Below are 21,046 nucleotides of genomic sequence, written 5' to 3'. Positions count from 1 at the left end.
GGCGGGAGAGGACACGGACGGCGGGAAACGTGCACAGGACAGCGAGGGGGGGCGGAAAGGCACACAGAGGGGGCGGGAATGGACAGCGCATCTGAAATCACTTTCAGTGAAAGGGGAGGGAACGGAAAAAACGTAACTCCGCCCAGGGAAAAAATCTCGGGAACGCCCCCGAATCTGGTCCGGCCTTGACGGACAGATCCGGCACTCAATGGCTAGCCTCCATTTATGGAGCTAGCCAATGAGAGCCGGGGGACGTTCCCGAACTCCTTATAGTCAACAAAGGATTTCACCTGCGCTGAAAACCTGCGCAGAGCGCAGGCTTTCGGCAGGCGAAACCCAAAGAGTTAATCGTCCACCCGGAATTCTTTTGTGCAGTTGAGATGGAAGGACAGCGTACGGTGGTCTCTCTCCTCCTCCTTGGAAGGGTGCAGAGGTGGGAATAAGGTGGGCAAAGTGGTGGTCTGATCTATATGGAAAGAGGTAACCACACTTTGGGAAGAAAAGAATGCCTTGTGCGAAGGACTACTTTGTTTGGATGAACAGCAAGAAAGGGAGGTTTGGAAGACAAAGCCTGAACATCACTCACTCTACGAGCAGAGGTGATGGCAACAAGAAAAATCATGTTCAGAGTGAGGAGCCTGAGAGGTCAGTTGTGAAGAGGCTCAAAGGGAGGGCACAGAAGATAGGTTAAGATCAGATTCAAGTCCTACTGGGGCATTATGAAAGGAGGAGGAGGAGGAAAGAGGTGAGTAATGTCCTTCAGAAATCTACTTGCAACAGGGGACTTGAAAAGAGAAGACTGATCAGGAAGGCAAAGAAAGGCAGAGGTGGCCGAAAGGTAGCCTTTAAGAGTGCCCTGAGCAGAACCCCGCTAGGCCAAAGAAAGTACATAGAAAAGAACTGCCGAAAGAGGGGCAGAAAAGGGATTCACAGCCTTCGCTGTGCACCATGCCACAAACTTGTTCCATCTGCAGGCGTATACCGTCTTAGAGGAGGGACACCTGGCTGCCAAGATGACATTACAGACTTCAGGAGGATGGTCAGGAGCTGTCAACTGTTGCCATTCAATATCCACGTAAGGAGGTGGAGGCTGGACAGGATCAGATGGAGGACGGTCCCCTGCTGCTGCAACAGAAGATCCTCCCGTAGAGGCAGTCTGATTGGAGGATCAATGGCCATGCTCAAGAGCTCCGGGTACAAAACTCTTTGGGCCTAGTTCGGGGCAACAAGAATGTTTTTGGCCTGGTTGCGCTTGATCTTCTTGAGCACTTTGTGTGGAAGTGGTACATGTGGAAAGGCGTACAGGAGGCCTCTGTTTCACTCGCGACAAAAAGCGTCGCCTAGCGAGTGCCGCCTTGAAAAATTCAAATGTGCAGAATTGCTGACATTGCGCGTTCTCTTCAGTGGCGAATAAATCGAACCAAGGCTCTACCCACTGCCAAATGAGTCCATGCAACACCTCAGAGTGAAGACGCCATTTGTGATCCATCATGCACCTGCGGCTGAGTTCGTCCTCCTAGCGTTCAGTGCACCTACACGGTGTTGAACCACCAGTGATGTGCCCTGATGTTCCAGCCATGTCCAGAGACGGAGAGCCTCTTGACATAGTGTCCATGACCCCACTCTGCCCTGTTTGTTGCAGTACCACACGGCGGTGGTGTGGTCTGAACACCTGCACTACTCTCCCCTTGACAGTGGGAAGGAATGCCTTCAGTGCAAGTCAGATCGCCCGAAGCTCCAGAGGTTGATGTGGAGCCTGGACTCCGCCGCAGACCAGAGGCCTCTGATCTCCGCCTCTCCCAAATGGCCCCCCATCTAGGAGGGACGCATCCATCACCACTGTGCGCTCTGGTTGGGGAAGAGAGAGGGATCTGCCATTGACCCAATGCCGGTTTGTGAGCCACCACTGCAGCTGGTGTGCAGTGCCCTCCAAGATCTGGACAGGTTTCCCCCATGCTGTGCCCACTGGAACTTCAGGTCCCACTGCAGAGCCCGCGTATGCCATCTGGCATGAGTGACCAGCAGGATGCCGGAGGCCATGAGGCCCTGCAGCCTCAGGGTCATCCTGACCGAAACCCAGGATAGAGGCTGAAAGATCGGAATCATAGCCTGAATATCCAGGACTCGCCGTTAGGGAGGATGGGTCCGAAAGTGTGTTATCCAGAACTGCTCTAATGAAGAGGAGCTTCTGAGAGGTAATCAGGTGCGACTTCGGCACATTGATGGAGACCTCCAGCAAATGCAGGAGGTCGGCCATAGTCTGGAGGTGTGAGACAGCTGTCCAGGGCGAGCCCGCCTTCAACAGCCAGTCGTCAAGATAGGGGAGATGAGCAGCAACGACCGCCGTCGAACAAGTTACTTACCTTCGGTAACGATATATCTGTAAGAAACAGTAGTTAGTATTAGATTCCTTACCTTAGAATATCCCCAGGCGTCAGTCTGGATCCGGAAACTTTTGCGTAGCAGTACCCCTGCGCGTCGGTAGGCGTCGTCTGCAGGCGTCCCCTGCGGCTCCGCGTCGTCGGCGTCGTGCGCCGTGATGACGTCGCTGGAGTATATAGACGCCGCCTCCGCGCGCTGACGTCAGTTCTTTGCACACAGCTTTTCCGCGCCAGAACACGCAGAGCCATGTGAGAACCAACACTGGTGCCATTTGAAACTAGGGCCCTGAAAGGGATGTCCTTAACCCTAGGTATCAGTTCGCAGAACGGGGAGGATGGGCGGGGCGGTAAGGAATCTAATACTAACTACTGTTTCTTACAGATATATCGTTACCGAAGGTAAGTAACTTGTTCATCTGAAAGAAACAGGTTAGTATTAGATTCCTTACCTTAGAATAGATACCCCAGCAATACCAACCCCGGTGGTGGGTCTGCGAACCAATACAACCTACACCAGAAAGTCCTGGAGGACCGAACGGCCAAAGAAGCCATCCCTCCGGACTTGACTGTCCAGGCAGTAGTGCCTCGCAAAGGTGTGCAGCGAGGCCCACGTGGCCGCCTGGCAAATGTCCTGCAAAGGGACTCCCCGGCCCAGGGCAGTAGTAGCCGCCGTGGCCCGAGTGGAATGGGCCCTCAGCCCAACAGGAGGCTCCTTCCGAGCCAAAGAGTAGCATGCTTTGATGCACAGGACGACCCACCGAGAGATGGTCCGTTTCTGTACCGCCCTTCCCTTCTTCTCACCCACGTAGCCAACAAACAGTTGGTCATCCACCCGGAACTGGCGTGTGCGATCCATATAGAATGAAAGCGCACGTTTTGGGTCCAGACGATGGAGCCGCTCTTCATCCTTTGAAGGATGCGGAGGCGAGAAGAAAGAGGGCAAGGTGATGGACTGCCCAATGTGAAAAGCAGAGACTACCTTGGGCAGGAAAGAAGGTCTAGTCCGAAGAACCACCTTATCAGGATGAACAGACAAGAAAGGAGGTTGAATAGAAAGAGCCTGGAGCTCACTCACTCTCCTGGCAGAGGTGATGGCTACCAGGAAGGCCGTCTTTAAGGTGAGAAGACGGAGAGGACAGGAATGAAGGGGCTCAAAGGGAGCGCACATCAGGAAAGTCAAAACCAGGTTCAAGTCCCACTGAGGCATCACGAACGGAGTTGGAGGATACATGTGCGTGATGCCCTTCAAGAATCTCAACACAATAGGGGACTTGAACAAAGATGGCTGATCAGGTAGCCTCAAGAAGGCGGAAAGGGCAGAAAGATAGCCCTTGATAGTGCCCAGAGCAGAGCCCTGCTGGGCAAGGGAAAGGAGGAAGAGGAGAACCTCAGACAGAGGGGCAGAAAGGGGATCCACAGCCTTCGCTGTGCACCATGCCACAAATCTGTTCCACCGGCCGGCGTATACCGACTTTGTGGAGGGACGCCTGGCTGCCAGAATGACATCACAGACTTCAGGAGGCAAGTCAAATGGCCTCAACTGTCGCCGCTCAATCTCCACGCATGGAGGTGGAGACTGGACAGGTTCGGGTGGAGGACCGTCCCCTGCTGCTGCGACAGAAGGTCCTCCTGAAGGGGCAGGCGGATCGAGGGACCGACTGTCATGCTGAGTAGCTCGGGATACCAGTACCTTCGAGCCCAGTCCGGAGCCACAAGGATAACTTGGGCCCGGTCGCGCCTGATCTTCTTCAGCACTCTGGGCAGAAGTGGTATAGGCGGAAAGGCGTACAACAGACCGCAACTCCACTCGCGCCGAAAGGCGTCGCCGAGCGAGTGCCGTCTTGGAAACTCCAACGCGCAGAACTGATGACATTGCGCGTTCTCTTCTGTGGCGAATAGATCTAACCAAGGCTCTCCCCATTGCTGAAAGAGGCCTCTCGCCACATCCGAGTTCAGACGCCATTCGTGATCAACCGAGCACCGACGGCTGAGTTCGTCCGCCCTGGCGTTCAGAGAACCTGCCAGGTGTTGAACCGTCAGAGTCACGCCCTGACGTTCCAGCCATTGCCAGAGGCGCAGAGCCTCTTGGCAAAGGGTCCACGACCCCACACCGCCCTGTTTGTTGCAGTACCACATGGCGGTGGTGTTGTCCGTGAACACCTGCACTACACTCCCGTTGACAAAGGGGAGGAATGCCTTCAGTGCTAGGCGAATCGCCCGCAGCTCCAACATGTTGATATGGAGCCGGGACTCCGCCGGAGACCAGAGGCCTCTGATCTCCGCCTCTCCCAAGTGGCCACCCCAGCCTTGGAGGGACGCGTCCGTCACAACCACGTGCTCCGGTTGGGGAAGGGAGAGGGATCTGCCCCTGACCCAATCGCGGTCCGTAAGCCACCACTGCAACTGTCTCGCAGTGCCCTCCGAGATCAGGACATGGTCGGATAGGTTGCCCTGATGCTGGGCCCACTGAAACTTCAGGTCCCACTGCAGAGCCCGCATCCGCCATCTGGCGTGATGCACCAGAAGGATGCAGGAGGCCATCAGCCCCAGAAGCCGCAGCGTCAACCTGACCGAAACCCGGGATAACGGCTGAAAGATGGGAATCAGAGCCTGAATATCCCGGACCCGCCGTTCCGGAGGATAAACCCGAAACTGCGCCGAGTCGAGAACCGCTCCGATGAAAAGGAGCTTTTGAGAGGGACACAGGTGTGATTTCGGCACATTGATGGAAAACCCCAGCTCGTGCAGGAGGTCTGCCGTCATCTGAAGGTGGTGGACGACTGTCTGGGGCGAGCCCGCCTTCAACAGCCAGTCGTCGAGGTAGGGGAAGACTGAAACCCCTAACCGGCGCAGATGAGCTGCGACCACCGCCATCACTTTCGTGAACACCCGTGGGGCGCTGGTAAGGCCGAATGGGAGCACGATAAACTGAAAGTGCTCGTGGCCTACCGTGAACCGCAGGTAACGCCGGTGGGCCGGCAGGACGGGGATGTGAAAATACGCATCCTGCAAGTCCAACGCTACCATCCAGTCTTGTGGGTCTAGAGCAGCCAAGACCTGAGCCAAAGTCAACATCTTGAACTTCTCCTTCCGGAGGAAGCCGTTGACGTTCCGTAGATCCAAGATAGGACGCAGGCCTCCCTTGTCCTTCTTGGGTACCAGAAAGTAGTGGGAGTAGCAACCACACCCTACTTCTGGCCCAGGAACGCGCTCGATGGCCCCCTTGGCCAAGAGGGCCGTAACTTCCTCTTGCAGAAGTGTCAAGTGGTCCCCCGACACACGGTGGTTCTGCGGTGGCATGGCTGGAGGAGTGGACTCGAAGGGGAGGGCATAGCCCCTTCGGACAAGCTGCAGCACCCACCTGTCCGATGTTATCGCGCGCCAGCGGGAGTGGTGATGGCGAACCCTGCCACCCACTGGCGTCACGTGAGCCCGAAAGCTCGGACTAGGAAGGCTTGGATGCCGCAGCGGAGGGAGGCGTGGACTGACCACGACGCTGGCCTCTACCGCCACCACGGCGGAAACCACGGGCGCCACCGCGCTGGGGAGCGCTCTGCGCCGCGTGGCTGGCAGCACGTGTGGGACCTCCCCTCCCTTGGCCACGAAAGGGCCGAAACGAACCCGTCTGCTGGCGCTGGGTCGAGAGACCCAAGGACTTGGCCGTGACCCTGGAGTCCTTGAAGCGCTCCAGCGCGTGGTCCGCTTTGTCACCAAATAGGCGACTGCCATCAAATGGCATGTCCATAAGTGTATTTTGGACGTCTGGTGAGAAGTTGGCAGATCTCAGCCAGGCATGGCGACGAATCGCCACCGTAGTGGACATGGCCCGTCCCAGTGAGTCTGTGGTGTCCAGACCACAACGGATCGAGTACCGCGCCGCATCCCGGCCTTCAACCAAGGCCCGGGTGAGCTTGTCCCGCACTTCCTGGGGGCATTGCGACAAACACTCCTCGACCGTATCCCACAGGGAGTGGGTGTAGCGGCCCAAGAGGCACGCGGTGTTACAAGACCGCAGTCCAGCGCTCAAAGAGGAAAACACTTTTTTACCAAATTGGTCGTACCTCTTTGATTCCCGGTCGGGCGGAGCCGACGGAAATGCGGACTGTGAAGTGGAGGCCTGGATCACCAGACTCTCCGGGGAGGGATGGGTGGACAGGAAGGCAGGGTCGTCCGAGCATGGACGGTGACGCCTGGCAACGTTCCGGTCAACCGGCGCACCAGAAGCGGGCCTGGACCAGGTGCCCAGAAGGACATCCGTCAGGGCCTCATTAAACGGCAGCAGAGGCTCCTGGGGGCATGACTGCGGTTTAAAAACTTCCGTCAGAATATTCGGTTTGACCTTCGCGACGGGGAGCTCAAGGTGTAAGGCCTTGGCAGCCCTCATCAGGACCACCGAATAGGCAGCACCTGCCTCGGACGCCACAGGGGACGGAGAGACAAACCCAGGGTTGGGCGACTCGTCCAGGCCACTGGCATCACCCAGATCACCTACCCAGTCCACATCATACTGGCAGGCACGGGATAGAGGGTCCTCAGACCCCTCCCAACCCTCTCCATACTCCTCCTCATCATACCCATATTCTGGATCGACGATATAGACATCGGGGTCAACGGGCCCCATCGGCGTCGGATCCGGCGTCGGCCGACGCCGGTCCGGCTCCGAGTCCGGAGTCGGGGAGGAAAGGGGGGTGGCGCCGCGCGGCGTCGGTGCCGGGGACCCGACGCCGGCCGGAGCCGACGGCGGAGTCGCTGCACCACGCGGGGGCGGTACCATGGGTTGGCCCACAGGAACCGACGCCGGAGAGGCCGGGAGACCAGCCGGCGACGAACCAGAGGGAACCAGCGGCGCCGGGGCCGGAGCCACCGGCGGCGCCGGGGCAGGAGCACCCGAACCGCTCGGGCCCCCAGACGGGACCGACGGGCCCGCAGGCGCCGAAGGCCCCGCCGGAGAAGACCTCGCCCTCATAGCAATGAGGAAGGCCTCGATCTCCTCACGCGACGCGCCTTCCCCAGGGACCGACAGGTGTGGGGTAGACGGCGTCGGCGACCCATGCGGGACCGCGGGGGTGGGGTCACCCGAGCCCCCGGCCGCAGCACGCGGGCGTCGGGGGGAGTCGGGGGTGCGATGGCGACGCCCCGACTTCTTGTGCTTACCTGACGAGCCGGAGGAATGGTGGCGACTCCCGGAGCGCCCATGGCGGCTCCGCGACCGTTCCCTCGACCGCTCCCTCGACCTCCGACCGGACCGGGACCGCTCTCGACGCGGGGCCGACAACCGGAGCTCGAGAAGCTTGCGGGACCGCTCCCGCCTAGCTTTTCCAGTCAAGGCCCGACAGTCGACGCAGGACTCCACGTCGTGGTCCGCGCCCAGACACCGGAGGCAGAGTCGATGGTGGTCGGTGACCGACATCAGGCGGTCGCACTCGTCACAACTCTTGAAACCGGGCATCCTACCGGCACCGTAAGATCAATTAGTTAACAAAAAACTTGGTCAAAAGACCGGAGTACTGCTCTTCGGATCTGCGCTAACTGGCGCGGAAAAAAGAAGAACTGACGTCAGCGCGCGGAGGCGGCGTCTATATACTCCAGCGACGTCATCACGGCGCACGACGCCGACGACGCGGAGCCGCAGGGGACGCCTGCAGACGACGCCTACCGACGCGCAGGGGTACTGCTACGCAAAAGTTTCCGGATCCAGACTGACGCCTGGGGATATTCTAAGGTAAGGAATCTAATACTAACCTGTTTCTTTCAGATACTATGGTTAACACCCGAGGGCGTTGGTAAGGCCAAAGGGGAGCACGGTAAACTGAAAGTGCTTGTGGCCTACCGTGATCCGCAGGTAATGCCTGTGGGCCGGCAGGACGGGAATGTGGAAATATGCGTCCTGCAGGTCCAATGCTACCATCCAGTCTCGAGGGCAGACAAAACCTGAGCCAGTGTCAGCATCTTGAACTTCTCCTTCCGGAGGAAGTGATTGACGTCCCTGAGGTCCAAGATAGGACGCAGGCCCTTGTCCTGTTTGGGCACTAGAAAGTAGTGGGAATAACAACCACGTCCTACTTCTGGCGCAGGAACGCCCTCGATGGCCCCCTTGGCCAAGAGGGCCACGACTTCCTGTTGAGAAGTGCCAAGTGATCCCCCGACATGCGGTGGCATGGCTGGAGGGGTAGTCTCGAATGGGAAGGAGTAGCCCCTTTGGACTATTTGTAAAACTCACTTGTCCGAAGTGATGGTGTGCCAGTGGGAGGAGGTGGTGGCGGATCCTGCCACCCACTGGCGTTTGATGGGCCTGAAAGACCAGACTAGGAAGGTTTGGAAGCAGGGGTGGAGGTGGACTGACCTGCCCGCTGGTCCCCTGACCCGCCTCGGCGTGTTCCACGTTCGCTGCCGCGCTGAGGCTGTTGCTGCGCAGGCCTGTGGCTCTGAAGCGAAAGTTTCGGGGCGCCCCTTCCGTGGCCAGAAAAGCAGTAGGTGGAGGAGGGCGTGTGGCGGAAAGGCCCAAGGACTTGGCCGTAGCCCGCGAGTCCTTAAAGCGCTCCATCGCACTGTTTGCTTTGTTGCCAAAAAGGCAAACGCCATCAAAGGGCATGTCCATCAGGGTGTTCTGGACATCCCCAGAGAAACCAGTAGTCCTCAGCCAGGCGTGGCCATGGAGCGCCACTGTCATGGAAATCGCCCTGCTCAGCGATTCGGCGGTGTCAAGGCCACAACGAATCATGAACTTCGCTGAGTCTCTCCCTTCTGCAATAGCTTGAGAGAGCACTGTCCGGGCCTCCTCCGGACACTGAGGCAGCACTTGCGCCACCGTATCCCACACACAGTGGGAATAACGGCCCACAAGGCATGCGGTGTTCACAGACCGCAGCCCTGAACTGGCGGAAGAACATTTTCTCTTACCGAACTGTTCCAGCTTCTTGTATTCCCTGTCCGGAGGGTGCGGAAGGGAATGCGCTTGGGGACGCAGAGGCTTGGACAACCAAGCTCTCAGGGGTTGAGTGTTGAGAAAGGAAAATGGGGGTCGCGTGGAGCCGCGTGCTTGCTGGTGTGGAAAAAGACAGCACTAACTTCAGCACGCGAGGGCAACTTCTAAATAGCTGCCGCAACATCATCTCGGCGACCACGACGCCAACGACGGACGCGGAGCAGCATGACGCCACCTTCCAACTCGCAGGGGTACTGCTGATGAAAACTTTCCGGATCCAGTCTGATGCCTGGGGGTTTTTCTAAGGTAAGGAATCTATCACTACGTGTTTCTTTCAGATTGAAGGTCTGATCAATCAAGAATGTCCTAGTAGTTATCAGACCCATAAATTGCAGATTAAGTTCAGAGTAGGTTGTACTCATTTCTAAAAGGTCTCCCATAGGCATAAGCAAGATGTCCCTATAAGACATACGGAAAATCAAAAGTAATACATACTAGCATACCGACCTGTGTCCAAAGAACCATGAGGCATAGGTAATCTTCCTAACCGGAATAACTATCGCAAGCAAATTTCTTGAGCACGAAGCTCATCAAAGTAAAAAAGGTATGGGAAAACATATGCAATTGGTATTTTTGATCCACATAACCTGCCAAAGACAGTATTGAAACAATATCTGCTAACCACAGGAAAACCAGATGTGTCACCAACAAGTGGAACTTAAACCACCATGACAATTGCAAAAACAACAATTGATGGACAGAATGCAGAACAATGTCATACATTCACCCCAGTACAGAGATCTGGGCCTAAATCCATCGTTTTTTTGCACTCCACACCACCCCAGTTCAGACATGGCCATATGCAAATCAGCCTTGATCCTGTGCCGCCTCATGGGAACAGTCCAGCCCGAACTGCCAAGCCATGTCTTTCCTGGACCGGAATCAAGCATCCTAGGACCGGTTTCTGGCTATCAGCCGTCTTCAGCCAGGATAGCTTGACTCCATAACATGGCCAGCCGTGCAAAAACTAAAAGATTATATATACCTCATACAACCCTAGTATAGTGAAAAATCAAATAAGTATATAATTAGAAAAAAGAGAAACTAAGACTGTTTCACTCTAGCCTAGCACAGAAACGCTCTAAAGCTGAGACGGCCTGGGCACCAAAAAGATGGGTGCCACCAAAGGGCACATCGACCAAAGTAGCCTCGTCATCATCTGAAAATCTTGAGTTTTGTAACCAGGCACGACGTCGTAGTGCCACAGAGGATGCCATGGCCTGTCCTAGTGAATCAGTAGTATTCTTGCTGCATCTAAGAATCAGCTTAGATGCCTGCAGTCCATCCCGAATCAGCTTTTCGAGAGTAGATTGGAGGTCATTTGGAAGTGTTGGCAACATAGTATGCAAGGAATCCTATTAAGTGTGATTAAAAAGCCCAAGAAGACATGTTTAGCAGACCTTAAAGCAGAACTAGTCGAGGAAAAAAATAGGTTTGCCACACAAATCCTGTCTCCTGGAATCTCTATCCAATGGAACCTTAAGTGAATTCATATTTTGTGAGGCTGACACAGCCTAAACTACCAACTACCAGGGGTAGTATGTTTTAGGAGACAAGCTGGATCTCCAGGAGCAGGAACGTGCCTGCGAGATATAGCCTGATCCACCGACACACGAGTATCTGGCTTGGCCCTCCTGCCCAACAGCATATCATACAGGGACTCACTATATGGGAGAAAAGGCTCCATGCCTGTCTGACCTTGATAAAGAACATCAATCAGGGGATCAGTGGACTTCTCGACCGTAGGCTGAGATTATTCCAAAAGTGTAGCCACTCTTCACAACATATCTACAAAAGAGGAACTCACCTCAGTAGCAAGGCTAGGGGGCGAAAATAACGCAGACCCTGGGGTAGACTCCAGCCCACTAGCCTTGTGGAGAGCAGATAGCCAATTCTCCTCCATAGGAGGTGGAATAGTCTCCACAATAGGAAGTAATATCCCAGGCTCTTCTGCTTCATCCACTACACGGTAACTTACAGAAGTCCTACCATGAGAGGAAAGTGGAAAAACATCATTCTCCTCATTTGGCTCTACTGACTCTGCAGCCGACACTGAGAAGGAGACTCCTTGACCTCGAGGGGGAGAGGAGAATGACTTGGATTGGTGCCTCGGACATCAATGCATGAGTCTGCAGAGCAAGGCTGGTCGCCAAAAGTGGAGACCCCACAGGTCAAAGGAAAATGGGCCTAAGCAGAACATTGCAACAGCAAATCCGACCGCCCAACTTGCACTGAGGGCGAACCCACCAGGTGTTACTCCTCTCACTTACATGGGGGCCATGTATTGTGCCAGGCATAGGAGTCCACTTATACTCTGACTGCAGCATTGCCATTGCAGCCTATCTGAGTTGGTGCTTACACCTCTCACAAAAGATATAAGTTATATCTGAGGTCACTACACTTAAAGGCTATATGCACCCCAATGGAAGGCTCTTCCGTCATGAGGGCAGGTTGCTTGGTTATAAGTGTGAGGGTGTCCCTGCATGAGCAGGACACGGCTACAAACCCAGGAGTCGATTCTCCAGGATTTGCAAGTGCAGTCAACCATTTTAAGACATATAGTGGACATCACTCATTACAAAATGTAGAACTGTGTATATATATATAATGGCTGCGTCGAACCTGGTCATGTTTGATATCAAACATGTTGGAGTCATGCCCCGTACACCGATTCTGGTTTTGGATTAATGTCCTATATACTGGGGAGGACGCCTTAAAGGAATCGAAGGAGTGAAGGGGTCACTCCCCTGCATCTGTAGGCCCAGCAATGAAGCTGGCTGATCTGCTGCTCCTGTCGTCCTATAGACTTCCTGAGTCTCAGCAACAAAGGTGGTGGTTCTGTGGCTCTCCAGAGGTCTGACCTGTCTTCTCTGAAATTTCGTGGGCAGTATCCCTCGTCAGAGCCGCTGGGACCAAACCCCTGTGCACCACATTAACTTACCACTGCCAATGCTTGTTGGCTCTGCACTCCAGAGATCTTTGGGCTTCAAGAATCTCCAGGACCTCATCCCTCGAAGATCAGCGTCCTCACAGCATCCCTCATACAGCTTTGGTGAGCTGCCTGAGGTCCTTCTTGCGACTCCTGTGCCTTCAGCCAGTGGGTCCTCTCGAGGATCTACTGCTTTGGTGGGCTCCACTGGTTACTTAGCACCTGCTCTGAGTCGCCTGAACTTGCTCAGTCCCTTGAACCTTGCTGGTCCCAACAATTGCAACTTTTTGTTCTCAATGCCAGTTGCAGCTATCAAGACTTGTTGGTGCTCCCGCCCAACACCGGCCATCTAGACACCAACATGGGACAGCTCGTGCACAGATCCTGATCATCGTCACCTGGTCCCTACAGATGCAGCAAAAAGCTCCCTGTCCACATCCCCGAGCTCCCTGCTCACAGTGGGCAGCGCTTCCGTGCCTCCAGGTCACCTCTGAGTGGCATAGGTTTTGTCCCCTCTACTTGCAGGTTCTTTTTTTCAAGAACCTATCCTTGGATTCCACTGGACTTCTGCATAGAGTTCTCCAGAGTCCTTTTCTCCAAAGTCTTCCATTGTTGTCTAAAGCAGGTTCCGACATCACATCACCCCTATGCACCTGAATTCCCTGGTGCAGGTAACCTGGTTCCTGGGGCATCCATGGGTAGAGTGGCACTCCAGCCTTCCGTACCCCAAAGGGTTACTTCGGGGTCCTCTGGGAAGGGTCCTTTTTCTTTAAAACTGCAAATGCCACTTCTCCATTGACTTCCATTGGGTATGTAGCTATGTTTCCAATCTGCACACAGTCTCTGTGGGGTTCCTAGGTACTTACCTTGAGTGGTTCCTTGTTCTCCTTGCTCATCTGAGTCTTCTGGTCCAAGCCCCTTGCAGTTTGTGTTCAACTTTCTAAGTATATGGTTTGGTCTAGAGACCAGTGTACATTTGTGATACTTACCCGATTTCTTTGAAGTATTTTCATGTGAATTATTGATGACTACGGCTAGGAGTTATACCAATGTGTTCATAATTGTGTTGTGTAATAAATAGACTTCTATTTATTAATAGTGTGCAGTTCTTTTTCACTTAATCTACACTGTTGATTAAATGTGGTAAAACAAGCTGCTTTTACACTCCAAGATAAGCCCTGAAGGCTGCTCTCTATTTTTATCAAAGACTACTAAAATTAACATAAGGGTTGCCTGGATTAGTGCAAGGTGCATTACTCCTTTAAGTATATACAATAAACTAAGCCAGCCTCCCACAACCTCCAACTGGAGACGCCATTCGAGATCCGCTAGGCATTGATGGCTGAGTTTGTCTGCCCTGGCGTTCAGAGAACATGCTAGGGTTATGTCCCTGCTGTTACACACATGTCCAGAGATGCATGGCCTCTTGACAAAGTGTCTATGAACCCACCCCACCCGGTTTGTTGCACTACCACATGGCGGTGGTGTTGTCAGTGAACACCTCCACTAGCTTTCCCTTAACAGAGGGAAAAAATGCTTGCAATGCTACCTGGATTGCCCAAAGCTCCAACAAGTTGATGTGGAGTCCCTACTCTGCCTGAGACCAGCGTCCCCTGATCTCCACCTCTCCCAGTTGGCCGACCCATCCCAAGAGTGACGCATCTGTCACTAGTATAAGATCTGATTGGGGTCTGGCACTGACCAAATTGCAGTTAGTCAACCACCACTGCAGGTCCTTTGCAGTTCTCACCAAGATCTGGACCACGTCACAGAGATTCACCTGATGCTGCACCCTTTGGAAAATCAGGCCCCACTGCAGAGCCCGCATACTCCATCTGGCGCAATTTACCAGCAGGATGCAGGAAGCCACGAGTCCCAGCAGCCTCATAGTCATTCTCACTGAAATCCAGGAGAGAGGAAGAAACATCGGTATTATAGCCTCAATATCCTGGTCTCGCTGCTCGAGAGGATAAGCCTGAAACTGCACTGTGTCCATAACAGCTCTGATGAAGGAGTGAGGTGTGACTTTGGCACATTTATAGATAACCCAAGCAAATGTAGGAGGTTCGCAATAGTCTGGAGGTGGGAAACGATAGCCTGGGGCGAAGGCGCCTTCAACAGCTAGTTGTCGAGAGAGGGAAAGCCTGACACCACTAATATGCGCAGATACCCTGCAACCATCGCCATCACCTTGGCCAACACCCGAGGGGCGCTAGTAATGCCAAATAGAAGCATGGTGAATTGAAAGTGCTCGCAGTCTATCTTGAACCACAGGTAGGGCTTATGGGTAGGCAGGATGGAGATATGAAAATTAGCATCCTGCAAGTTAAACGCTACCAGCCAGTCTCCTTGGTCTAGGGCAGACAAGACCTGAGCCAACATGAGCAACTTGAATTTCTCCTTCTTGAGGAAGAAATTAACGGTTCAAAGGTCCAAAATGGGCCGTAACACTTTGTTCTTTTTCAGAATCAGAAAGTAGCAGGAGTGGCAACAACTGCCTACTTTTGAAATTGGAACCTCTTCCATAGGTTCCTTGGCCAGGCGAGCAGTAACTTCCTCTCAGAGTAATGCTAGATGATGCCCCACCAGCTATCCTTCATTTGCCAGTAAAGGAGGAGGAAAAGAAATAAAGGGAAGAGAATAGCCTTCATGAAAGACCTGCAAGACCCATTTGTCCGATGTTATGGACCTCCAGTGGTGGAGATGGTGTGCAATTCTCCCTTTGACTAGAGTAACATGGCCTTGCAGAAACCAAATCGGAATGGCTGCAGGTGTCGGGGCTAGGTGGCAGACGACTTCTGGCTACCATTCAGAGGTCTGAATGCACCACCTCATCCTACAACTTCAGGAGTCTGTGCAGGACAATGGCCAGGATATGACTGACACGGTTGAAAACCCCTGCCATTGCCACGAAAGTGAAAAAGTTAGAATGGCCATATCGTGTAACCGAGAGGCTCAAGGATCTGTCTGTAGCACGAGATTCCTTGAAACACTCCAAGCCAGAGTCAGCTTTCTCTACAAAAAGAAGACTCCTGTCAAAGGGGATGTACATGACATTAGACTGGACATCACCAGAGAAGCCAGATGTTTTCAGCCAGTCGTGGTGCTGTGAGGCCAACATCAACAAAACTGATCTGCCCAGTGAGTCAGTTGTGTCTAAGCCACACCGGATGGTGAATTTTGCTGCATCTCTCCCATCTTTTTCTGCCTGGGAGCACGGCCCGGGCTTTCTCCCGGAGCTGTCTGAGCACTTGTGCAACAGTTTCCAAAAGGGTGTGCGAGAAACGGCCCAATAAGCATTTGGTATTCACCAACCGTAATACCAGGCTGGTAGAAGAAAACATCTTCCCAAGGGTGCCTAGCCTCTAGGATTCCCTGTTGCACACGTTACTTACCTTCAGAAATCTTCCTCCTGGTCGCCTGCAGCATCTTTCCTCCAGGTCTCCATCGGCTTCAATGGCGAAACCAGACACATCTTCACACCTATGCACCCGCTTCCTGTGGGTGAGGTAACACAAGTACCTCGGTGCTCCCAAGGGTATTGACTATCCAAGGGTCTAGGTTTTTAGTTGTTTCCTCCTAGCTAAACCGGAAGTGTCCTAAATCCTTCTTTTTCTAACTTCTAAGTTCCCATTGACTTAACATTGACTCACGCGTGTGTGTAAAGACACTGCACGCGCCGCCTGTGGGCCTCCTACTTCTTAACTAAGGTTCAGATAGTGCAGCCCCAGTGATTCCCCAGGCCTGCCCTTTTCTTGTGACGTGGTACTTATACCACTTTCTTAATATATGGTTTGCTTCGCCCCTAGGGCCTAACTGTAATTTGTGCAACTTAACGTATTATGACTATTCCCTTCAGGAATTACTTAAATGTAAATCAGGATCTCCCAGTGATCCTTGAACGGCTAAACAATATAAATCATTAGCAGCATTAATAAATCCCCAACTTAATCCTATTTGGAATGCCTCTTTGAGCTCAGGTATTTATCCAGCGGCGTGGAAACATGCTCTTCTGGTACCAATTTTGAAGAAGGCCAATGCGGATCCAGTGAATCCGGGAAATTACAGGCCTATTTCCCTACTCCTGGCCCCAGCCAAGATTCTTGAAAGGCGGTGGACATTGGACAGGGGATCGAGGGCGATGTTGGTTCTGCTGGACCTCTCGGCAGCATTCGACACCGTCTCTCATCCGATTCTCCTGAACCGACTCAGAACCATCGGTATTCAGGGCACGGCCCTTAACTGGATTGCTTCCTTCTTGTCTAACCGTAAAGAACAAGTTACTTACCTTCGGTAACGATATATCTGTAAGAAACAGTAGTTAGTATTAGATTCCTTACCTTAGAATATCCCCAGGCGTCAGTCTGGATCCGGAAACTTTTGCGTAGCAGTACCCCTGCGCGTCGGTAGGCGTCGTCTGCAGGCGTCCCCTGCGGCTCCGCGTCGTCGGCGTCGTGCGCCGTGATGACGTCGCTGGAGTATATAGACGCCGCCTCCGCGCGCTGACGTCAGTTCTTTGCACACAGCTTTTCCGCGCCAGAACACGCAGAGCCATGTGAGAACCAACACTGGTGCCATTTGAAACTAGGGCCCTGAAAGGGATGTCCTTAACCCTAGGTATCAGTTCGCAGAACGGGGAGGATGGGCGGGGCGGTAAGGAATCTAATACTAACTACTGTTTCTTACAGATATATCGTTACCGAAGGTAAGTAACTTGTTCATCTGAAAGAAACAGGTTAGTATTAGATTCCTTACCTTAGAATAGATACCCCAGCAATACCAACCCCGGTGGTGGGTCTGCGAACCAATACAACCTACACCAGAAAGTCCTGGAGGACCGAACGGCCAAAGAAGCCATCCCTCCGGACTTGACTGTCCAGGCAGTAGTGCCTCGCAAAGGTGTGCAGCGAGGCCCACGTGGCCGCCTGGCAAATGTCCTGCAAAGGGACTCCCCGGCCCAGGGCAGTAGTAGCCGCCGTGGCCCGAGTGGAATGGGCCCTCAGCCCAACAGGAGGCTCCTTCCGAGCCAAAGAGTAGCATGCTTTGATGCACAGGACGACCCACCGAGAGATGGTCCGTTTCTGTACCGCCCTTCCCTTCTTCTCACCCACGTAGCCAACAAACAGTTGGTCATCCACCCGGAACTGGCGTGTGCGATCCATATAGAATGAAAGCGCACGTTTTGGGTCCAGACGATGGAGCCGCTCTTCATCCTTTGAAGGATGCGGAGGCGAGAAGAAAGAGGGCAAGGTGATGGACTGCCCAATGTGAAAAGCAGAGACTACCTTGGGCAGGAAAGAAGGTCTAGTCCGAAGAACCACCTTATCAGGATGAACAGACAAGAAAGGAGGTTGAATAGAAAGAGCCTGGAGCTCACTCACTCTCCTGGCAGAGGTGATGGCTACCAGGAAGGCCGTCTTTAAGGTGAGAAGACGGAGAGGACAGGAATGAAGGGGCTCAAAGGGAGCGCACATCAGGAAAGTCAAAACCAGGTTCAAGTCCCACTGAGGCATCACGAACGGAGTTGGAGGATACATGTGCGTGATGCCCTTCAAGAATCTCAACACAATAGGGCACTTGAACAAAGATGGCTGATCAGGTAGCCTCAAGAAGGCGGAAAGGGCAGAAAGATAGCCCTTGATAGTGCCCAGAGCAGAGCCCTGCTGGGCAAGGGAAAGGAGGAAGAGGAGAACCTCAGACAGAGGGGCAGAAAGGGGATCCACAGCCTTCGCTGTGCACCATGCCACAAATCTGTTCCACCGGCCGGCGTATACCGACTTTGTGGAGGGACGCCTGGCTGCCAGAATGACATCACAGACTTCAGGAGGCAAGTCAAATGGCCTCAACTGTCGCCGCTCAATCTCCACGCATGGAGGTGGAGACTGGACAGGTTCGGGTGGAGGACCGTCCCCTGCTGCTGCGACAGAAGGTCCTCCTGAAGGGGCAGGCGGATCGAGGGACCGACTGTCATGCTGAGTAGCTCGGGATACCAGTACCTTCGAGCCCAGTCCGGAGCCACAAGGATAACTTGGGCCCGGTCGCGCCTGATCTTCTTCAGCACTCTGGGCAGAAGTGGTATAGGCGGAAAGGCGTACAACAGACCGCAACTCCACTCGCGCCGAAAGGCGTCGCCGAGCGAGTGCCGTCTTGGAAACTCCAACGCGCAGAACTGATGACATTGCGCGTTCTCTTCTGTGGCGAATAGATCTAACCAAGGCTCTCCCCATTGCTGAAAGAGGCCTCTCGCCACATCCGAGTTCAGACGCCATTCGTGATCCACCGAGCACCGACGGCTGAGTTCGTCCGCCCTGGCGTTCAGAGAACCTGCCAGGTGTTGAACCGTCAGAGTCACGCCCTGACGTTCCAGCCATTGCCAGAGGCGCAGAGCCTCTTGGCAAAGGGTCCACGACCCCACACCGCCCTGTTTGTTGCAGTACCACATGGCGGTGGTGTTGTCCGTGAACACCTGCACTACACTCCCGTTGACAAAGGGGAGGAATGCCTTCAGTGCTAGGCGAATCGCCCGCAGCTCCAACATGTTGATATGGAGCCGGGACTCCGCCGGAGACCAGAGGCCTCTGATCTCCGCCTCTCCCAAGTGGCCACCCCAGCCTTGGAGGGACGCGTCCGTCACAACCACGTGCTCCGGTTGGGGAAGGGAGAGGGATCTGCCCCTGACCCAATCGCGGTCCGTAAGCCACCACTGCAACTGTCTCGCAGTGCCCTCCGAGATCAGGACATGGTCGGATAGGTTGCCCTGATGCTGGGCCCACTGAAACTTCAGGTCCCACTGCAGAGCCCGCATCCGCCATCTGGCGTGATGCACCAGAAGGATGCAGGAGGCCATCAGCCCCAGAAGCCGCAGCGTCAACCTGACCGAAACCCGGGATAACGGCTGAAAGATGGGAATCAGAGCCTGAATATCCCGGACCCGCCGTTCCGGAGGATAAACCCGAAACTGCGCCGAGTCGAGAACCGCTCCGATGAAAAGGAGCTTTTGAGAGGGACACAGGTGTGATTTCGGCACATTGATGGAAAACCCCAGCTCGTGCAGGAGGTCTGCCGTCATCTGAAGGTGGTGGACGACTGTCTGGGGCGAGCCCGCCTTCAACAGCCAGTCGTCGAGGTAGGGGAAGACTGAAACCCCTAACCGGCGCAGATGAGCTGCGACCACCGCCATCACTTTCGTGAACACCCGTGGGGCGCTGGTAAGGCCGAATGGGAGCACGATAAACTGAAAGTGCTCGTGGCCTACCGTGAACCGCAGGTAACGCCGGTGGGCCGGCAGGACGGGGATGTGAAAATACGCATCCTGCAAGTCCAACGCTACCATCCAGTCTTGTGGGTCTAGAGCAGCCAAGACCTGAGCCAAAGTCAACATCTTGAACTTCTCCTTCCGGAGGAAGCCGTTGACGTTCCGTAGATCCAAGATAGGACGCAGGCCTCCCTTGTCCTTCTTGGGTACCAGAAAGTAGTGTTATGTTATGTTAACCGGATTTATTACGCGCACAGATGCCCCAGCAAAGGGGCGTCCTGGCGCGAGAACACAACCAAAAACCGGACAGAGACTAAGAACACAACACAGCAAACAAAACTAGGGGACCAGGGGAAAGAGGAAGGTTTTTACTGCCTTCCTAAAAGCAGAAAGCCCCTCGATGGCACGGATATGCACAGGCAAAGAGTTCCACAACTTGGCGGCAAGAACTTGGAAGGAACGTCCGCCTGTCCTGGATCTCTTAAAACGAGGAACGATAGCAAGATGAAGAGTGGGAGTAGCAACCACACCCTACTTCTGGCCCAGGAACGCGCTCGATGGCCCCCTTGGCCAAGAGGGCCGTAACTTCCTCCTGCAGAAGTGTCAAGTGGTCCCCCGACACACGGTGGTTCTGCGGTGGCATGGCTGGAGGAGTGGACTCGAAGGGGAGGGCATAGCCCCTTCGGACAAGCTGCAGCACCCACCTGTCCGATGTTATCGCGCGCCAGCGGGAGTGGTGATGGCGAACCCTGCCACCCACTGGCGTCACGTGAGCCCGAAAGCTCGGACTAGGAAGGCTTGGATGCCGCAGCGGAGGGAGGCGTGGACTGACCACGACGCTGGCCTCTACCGCCACCACGGCGGAAACCACGGGCGCCACCGCGCTGGGGAGCGCTCTGCGCCGCGTGGCTGGCAGCACGTGTGGGACCTCCCCTCCCTTGGCCACGAAAGGGCCGAAACGAACCCGTTTGCTGGCGCTGGGTCGAGAGACCCAAGGACTTGGCCGTGACCCTGGAGTCCTTGAAGCGCTCCAGCGCGTGGTCCGCTTTGTCACCAAATAGGCGACTGCCATCAAATGGCATGTCCATAAGTGTATTTTGGACGTCTGGTGAGAAGTTGGCAGATCTCAGCCAGGCATGGCGACGAATCGCCACCGTAGTGGACATGGCCCGTCCCAGTGAGTCTGTGGTGTCCAGACCACAACGGATCGAGTACCGCGCCGCATCCCGGCCTTCAACCAAGGCCCGGGTGAGCTTGTCCCGCACTTCCTGGGGGCATTGCGGCAAACACTCCTCGACCGTATCCCACAGGGAGTGGGTGTAGCGGCCCAAGAGGCACGCGGTGTTACAAGACCGCAGTCCAGCGCTCAAAGAGGAAAACACTTTTTTACCAAATTGGTCGTACCTCTTTGATTCCCGGTCGGGCGGAGCCGACGGAAATGCGGACTGTGAAGTGGAGGCCTGGATCACCAGACTCTCCGGGGAGGGATGGGTGGA

At 54.6% G+C, this 21,046-nt stretch overlaps 1 protein-coding gene across 5 annotated transcripts in view; it reads right to left on the bottom strand.

Moving 5' to 3' along the window:
• Positions 1–21,046, bottom strand: part of UBAP2 (ubiquitin associated protein 2) — a 1,803,012-nt gene that overhangs the window by 57,251 nt on the left and 1,724,715 nt on the right. The window lies entirely within an intron of this gene.

This window comes from Lissotriton helveticus, chromosome 2_1 (genome assembly GCF_964261635.1).
Source record: "Lissotriton helveticus chromosome 2_1, aLisHel1.1, whole genome shotgun sequence".
Lineage (NCBI taxonomy): Eukaryota > Metazoa > Chordata > Amphibia > Caudata > Salamandridae > Lissotriton > Lissotriton helveticus.
This window is presented reverse-complemented; position numbering and strand designations above follow the sequence as displayed.